The sequence below is a fragment of the Anser cygnoides genome, chromosome 9 (genome assembly GCF_040182565.1).
Source record: "Anser cygnoides isolate HZ-2024a breed goose chromosome 9, Taihu_goose_T2T_genome, whole genome shotgun sequence".
Classification (NCBI taxonomy): domain Eukaryota; kingdom Metazoa; phylum Chordata; class Aves; order Anseriformes; family Anatidae; genus Anser; species Anser cygnoides.
In genome coordinates this window covers 14,314,977-14,321,518 of record NC_089881.1, presented here as the reverse complement: position 1 = coordinate 14,321,518, position 6,542 = coordinate 14,314,977, and the positions used below count along the sequence as shown (strand labels likewise).

At 59.1% G+C, this 6,542-nt stretch overlaps 1 long non-coding RNA gene across 1 annotated transcript; it reads right to left on the bottom strand.

The window, feature by feature from the left end:
- Positions 1-2,569: 2,569 nt before the first annotated feature.
- On the bottom strand, positions 2,570-3,563 carry LOC136791453 (uncharacterized). Its single transcript, XR_010833571.1, has 2 exons — positions 2,934-3,563; positions 2,570-2,858 (listed from the first exon to the last, which is right to left on the bottom strand). It is a non-coding gene; the product is annotated as an uncharacterized lncRNA (long non-coding RNA).
- Positions 3,564-6,542: the final 2,979 nt, after the last annotated feature.

The window sequence follows — 6,542 nt, the reverse complement described above, 5'->3', positions numbered from 1 at the left end:
TGAATTCGCTTCTGGTGTGCTGCCAGCGCCCCATCGATCGCAGTCCCATGAGGACTGCCGAGTGCCCCGGTGCTGCCGGCAGGGCTGCGAGCCCTGCTGAAACCCAAATCCCTTCGGGGACTGCAGGATCCCCCCAGGAACCGACCAGCACTTCGAGCTGGCGAGGAGAGCCCAGGCCGAGCGCGCTCTGTGTGGTTTGAGGTTTCGTCTGCAGTGGCTGGGGAGGGTTTTGGTTCCCAGCACCTCTCCCAGAGCGTGCTGGAGGTAACAGGGGCAATAAAACCGCCCCCACAAAACCCACACTTAACCGAATGTTTCCAAGCCCAGCAGCCACTGGGGGGACTGATCCTTCTCCTCTTGCTGCTGTTGCCAAAATTCCTATTAACCCCCCTGGCAGCAGGAGCTGACTCCCATTTTCCAGCCTGTAATGCCGCCTGGTTTCTGTCCCTCGGTGCCTGAGGGCTTCTGCCTGTCCCCCCCCTGCCACACACACACTAAAGGCAGCCTGGCGAGTTCTGGCAGTGCCCTGGCAGGAGGCTTTGTTCCCCGGAGCCCACCTGCCCTGGAAGCGCAGGGTGATGGCCGGGCTCGTGACCGGGAGGAAGCCGTGGCCCTGCCGCCAGCGAACAATCGGCGGAAACGGGCTCGGCGTCCTGGGGCTGGGGAGGGCGGCGTGAGGATGGGGCAGGGACACACCGCCCCCGCAGGGGACAGTCCTGTCCCTGTCCTGGCTCTGCCCCACACGCGTGCGCCCCTTCAGAGGGAAAGGGCTGTGGCTCCTGACCCAGCTCATGGTGGGGGAGCATGAGGGATCGAGGTGGCGCATGGTGCCCACGACACGATCCGTGTGGCACGGTACTGGGTGTGCGCGGTGCATGGTGTGCTGCACGGTGCCCGGTGCCTGGCATGCTTGGCGTGTTGCACGCTGCTGTCTGAGCATGGCACAGCGCCCGGTGCGTGGCGTGCGGTGTGCGAGGCCGGGCGCACGCTGCGTGCTGTGCGGCGCGCTGACCTCTCGCTGCCTCCGGCCCTGAGCGGGGGCCGGGAAGGGAAGTGCCGCCGGTCCCGCTGCTTTCATCGGGAGATCTGGAGCTCAGGAGCCTGCCCAGATCCTAATCAGTGTGGGAAAGAAACGGCCGGGCCCGCTCTCGCCGCAGCCTGCTGGAGACGCCTTTTATTTTCATAAACTTTATCGCAGCCCGCAGCCCCTGATAAACCGCCGTAAATAAGCGCAGGGGAGCGTGGCGCACGGCCAGCAGCCGCTCGCAGACGCACGCGCTGGCGGCCGCTCCTGGGGGACGTGCGGTCGCACGCCAGCCGCCCAAGCCTTCTTTCATCCCCCGCCGCGGCGCGGGGACGCCGCATGGCCCCGGGCCCTGGCCGAGCTGGGGGCTGCTCCCTGCGCTCCCACCCCAGCCCCACGGGGCCCCGGCGGGGCAGGATGAGGCCGCGTCCTCTCCAGGCGGCGAGAAGGGGCTCGCGTCCCAACTGAAGGCCGAAAGCAGCAGCAGGTCTCCGTGCCTCCCCCAGGGCTGCGCTGCTGTGGAGTTTGAGGATTGTTGGGCTATGCCACAAATTAATAGCTTGGGCTGCTTTCTGTTTTCTTCTATTTTTTTCGCTTTGCTAGAAAAGTTTGGGTTTTGTTTAAAAAAGTTTACATTCTTCTGGGAGCACGGAAAAAACAGGATCTGGGGGGGGTGTTTGCACGCTCGTTCCGCAGGCTGACAAAGACAATTTTCCATTTCTGTTTGCAGTTGCTGGGGGTGGAAGCCATCCCTGCGCGCTGGCGGCTGCCCCGGGGCGCCTGGCTCCCCAGCACCCTGCCCCCACTGCAGGCAGGGGCTGGGGGCACGCGTGTGCTTTTCTTTCATTTTGCACCGTGACTTGCGGTGGCCACCCGTAAGGGACTGTCACCGGGGTTCGGCCAGGCATGTCCACCTCTGGCAGGGACACCCGTCGGCACGCCGTCCCCGCTCTCCCCCAGCACTCCTCGTGGCGTTTCACCCCGTTCCCCCAGCCTGCCACAATCCCTTTTCTGTCTGCAGCCGGGATAAATACGCTCTCTGTTCCGCCGCGCTGGGAGCGCTCGGCAGCGGCTTCCCCACAAGCGAGCCATTGAGAGCAGCTCCCTCAGCGCCATCACCCACAGCTCCGTGCCCGTCCCAGGGCACCCTGCCTGCACCCCCTGCCCGCACCCCCTGCCCACTGGCAGGGCACGAGCAGAGCCCCCGGGAACACCCGTCCCTGCCATACCCCGCTGGAGGAGGAAATGCAGCCGGCCTGACATGTTGGTTCTCGACAAACCCGTGTCAGATGTTACTCATCCCTGCGCTCGCTTCCAGATGCTGCCCAACGCGTGCTGCTGGGTTATCCACGCAGGGTTTTCCTAGGGGTGCCCTTGGACCCCATACTGCTCAAAGCCACGCACCTGCCAGCCCTGTACAGCAATTTTTTTAATATTGACATTTTTGTGCGATGTTTTAAAATGCCGAGGGGCTGTTTCTCCTACGGCCATACTGCTTGCGCCTCTGATAGAGGCGTGTTGTAGGGGGAATGAACCCTCCAGCTACTGCAAATGAGAACTACTTTATTTTCCGGGCTCACCAGAAGAAAAGCTTTCAGAGGCAAACACAGCGACTCTCTGCAACTGTTTCAGCTCTTGGAAGAACACCCACTTCTTTCAGCAGGAACGTTTTCGTGTCGGATGTTCCAGCTATGCTCTGTGCAATCTTTCACACGAGGACCTCTAGAAGCTCCGCTCCTCCTTGTGCAATGCCTTGGCTCTGGGTCTTGGCTCTGCTGAAAGCGGCGGAGTCTGAGGGCTCCTTGGGGCCGGGCAGATTGGGCCCCTGGGAAGGCTGAGGAAAACATCCAGAGCTACGTCTGTGTTTGTGAGAGCCCTCGGAGGGCCACTCAGTGGCTGCGTTACTCACCTGGCCACGCTTCAGCTGGGGAGCTCGGGAGCTGCTTCGCCAGCGGGTTTTCGGGCCTGCAGCAGCTCTGCCAGCTCTCCAGAGGAGACACAGCTGCAGGGGCCTGGGCCTTCCCCTGGGGTCACCGTGACACAGTGACACACCGAAAATCAGACACTTGGAGTGCCTGACGTCCTCTAAAAAAGCTGAGGAAGGGGGTTTGTCAGCCGGAGTCCTCTTGGGGAGCTGGGCAGCACGAGGGCTGGTCCCCCCTGTGGTGACGGTGCTCACCGAGGTCATGCCCGTGGCAGGAGCCACCCCCGTGTCACCACCTCTGCTCCATGGGCTCCTTCTGGAGGTCTCTGGTCATGAGACGAGCTGAGGCCCATCTCCGGTGTCCTGTTCACCCCAGAGCCTCCAGGGACTCTCTGAAACGTGGTTTTGTGCGCATGACCAAGGAGTGTCCTTGAACCTTCCTCTCTGGGGTTTTATTCTCCAAGGTGCTGGCAACAGGAAAAAGCTCTCCGTGCCCTTCCCCCACCCCAAAGCATCCTTTACAAAAATAAAATGCCCAAAATAGCCCTAGACAGTGCTTGACATTTGCCAGACAGCTGCTCTGGGGAGCGCTACAAAGGTTATGGATTGCTCCGTGCTTTCCTCCTCCTGCCACCCCGCTGCCGCCCGCGTGAGCCTTGGAGCAGGGCCAGCTTCCACGGGAGCTGGGGAGAGGTGGCGTGGAGAGAGCGGGGACAGGGAGGCACAGGGACACCCACCCACAAGGTGCTGGGAGCCTCAGCTTGGTCATCCAGGTGGCTGGAGACAGGCAGAGGGGCTGCCCCAAAGTCCCCACCTCACCCCAGGACACCTCACCTGGTGTGGGGTCACAGCCGGAGCTAGCAGCTCCCCAAAATGTGCTGGCTTGGCCCAGGAACCCTGCAGGAAGGAGGTCAGGGCTCAGAGGAAGTTGTAGGAGGCTCCTCGGGACACAGCCTTGAGTCAAGCCATCCGGAGCAGGGCAGGGAGCAAGGAGGGTGCGAGGACACCCCGTGCCGACATGAGCACCTGGAGCAGGATGTGGCACCATGGGGAGAGGCAGCAGGAAGGGGCTGCCACGGCCAGGCTGGTGATGAGAGGCAAAGGAGAATGTTGAGAGGTGATTTAACCACCTGCAAGTCAAGATGGCCTTCCTTTGGTGGAGGAACTGAATTTTTTCAATGAAACTCATAGAGGCTCTGCCGTCTTAATCGAACTGAGAGTTGAGCAGCAGCAAGGCACGACCCGCTTGTTTCAGCTAGCAACCTAATAAATATACACACGTGCTTAAAGCGAAAGAGTCAACAGCCTTTAAATAGGAAAAAAAGGATGTACATGGGACGGAAATTTATCACTTAGAACGGGGCCCTTGAGATGCTAAATATGGTGAAAACTGCTTGGAACCATAAGCGAGGAAGGGGGGCACTGGAGGAGAGCACATGAGTCCCCGCAGCCTGGAGCTGAGGCAGCGTGGGGGGCACAGCACACAAAGGTAAGCATGGAAAAGGTGATGCAGGCCTGCAAAAGCACACGAGGGAGCACACTGCTGTTTTTCCAGGGAATTTAATGACCAAAGCTAATGAGTAGCAAGGCCCAACCTCGGCCATGGGGCATGCAGGACACTCCCCAGCCCAGAAATGTTTGGAGCCCAGTGAAGTTTCCCTGACTGGCGGGATGGATCCCCAGTCATAGCCCCGAGCCTCACACACAACCTTGTTATTTTTTATTTTTTTTATCTTCATGTTTACTAAACAAAGGTTTCCAAGGAAGTGCTGGTACCAGCTGAGGCCGTGCTGCGAGTTTTCTGCGCCATCTGTCTCGCTCCCTGGCCCGTGAGACTCTTTTGGAGACTCCTCAGATCTCCAAGAAAATGCACTTTTGAGACGTTTTTCCGTGCCTGTTGATCCAGCCTGCACACGGATCGGTCCCTGCAGTTCCACCACCCAACGACTTTGATGTCTACAAGTCTGACACGCTCACCTCTGAAGCATTTCCCATCACATGTCTGGCTGTTTATACCTTTGAGGCACGCAGCCGCTCTCTTCTGTTTAAGGGCTGTCTTGACCACATCAGCAGAGTGAGAATTGCTAAAAATAGACGAACTGGCAAACTTCATGATATGGAAAATGACATGCTTTTGAAATCTCTGGAAAAGAATGGATTCTTTAAAGTGGAGTTTACAAACACTGATCCCATTATTTATGGTAGCTGTAAAGCGCGGTGCGCTCTGGAAGCACTGTCCCACCGAAGCAGTGTGTTACTCATTACGGCGGCGTTAGAGTCCCCCCGGCTCCTCAGCTGTGAGTTAGCCGAGAGATCAAGCTCAGGGCATGCACGGGGACCAAAGGGAGCTGCTTCCCACTTCGTCCTGTGCAGGGGTGATGAATAGGAGAGGGGGGTGCAGGGGCATCTGCTGGAGACTCTTGCAGCACCAGAGGACGAAAGCCATGCAAAGAAACCAAAGAGTGGCAGAGACGTCTCTACTCCAATCCTTTGAAAAGTACCCAGATCGCCCAGGAATCTTTCTCAGGATCTCAGGATTTAAATTTCCCTGAGACCACTGCTTTTCCCCAGCCAATATATTGTCTCTCACCCACTCCGATTTTTTCATTCTTTAAGCCCCCGGTAGCCAAGGGAACGTGCTCCATTTTATGCCAGCTGTCCTGGTTGCATTGTTTCTTTTAAAAGATTTATTGCACCACTGCTCCCTGCTCCTCTCACTATTTCCACCAGAGGATTTGCAGACGTGGGTGAGTGTTGCAGAACTGCCTGCACCTGTTCCTCCGAGTCCTCCTTCTCCTCCGCATCTTGCCCTTCTGTGAGGCTCTCCTGCGGGAATTCCTCTCCCAGGCTCGTGTTTCACTTCCAAGCCGTACCTTCGGAGCTGGGACCATGCTCCGGAGTCTTGGCACTGCAGAAGTGAGAGGTTTCTCAGGAATGTCCTCCGAGGCTCTGGGATCTGCCTCAACTGTCGCAGCCACGTTTAGATGTATGGGTATATACACATGGAGGACATTTCTGACATCCCACCACAATGGCAAGCGATCCCCGCTCAATTCGAGGGTGGCCTCTCCGCGCAGCCGGCGGTGTCGCCAGCCCCTCTGCCTGTGCCGTTCCCTGCTCCAGCTGCTGAGCTCCTCGCATGTCCTTGCTCTGGGACACTGCCTCGGCTCTGTTTGGAGGCGATGCTGAGCCCTGCAGGTCCCTATCCAGACTGGGCCGGTGCTGCAGGACACCAAGGCTCTTGTGGTGGTGGCTGGAGCTGGGATCTTCAGGACTTTTCCCATTCCTCCTTCAACACATGTGCGTGGGTCTCCCCACCCACGGTGCTCCGCTGCACTGCTACGAGGAGGCTCGGCAGGGAAATCCCTGCCATTAGGACACAGCTCCCCCGAAATCCGACGGGCTGTGTCCTCGGCTGCTGCCTCCCATGGTCAGCATGGCGGGGCACGCTCCTGCCCTCTGATCTCCCCCGGAGTGAAGCGGAGCACACATTGCCCGTCAGCGGAGCAAAGTGCACAGAAACCCCCCCGGGATGTCCCCCGACTGCCCACGGCAGCACACAGCCCGGCTGCAGCAGCGGTGTCACGCAGCACA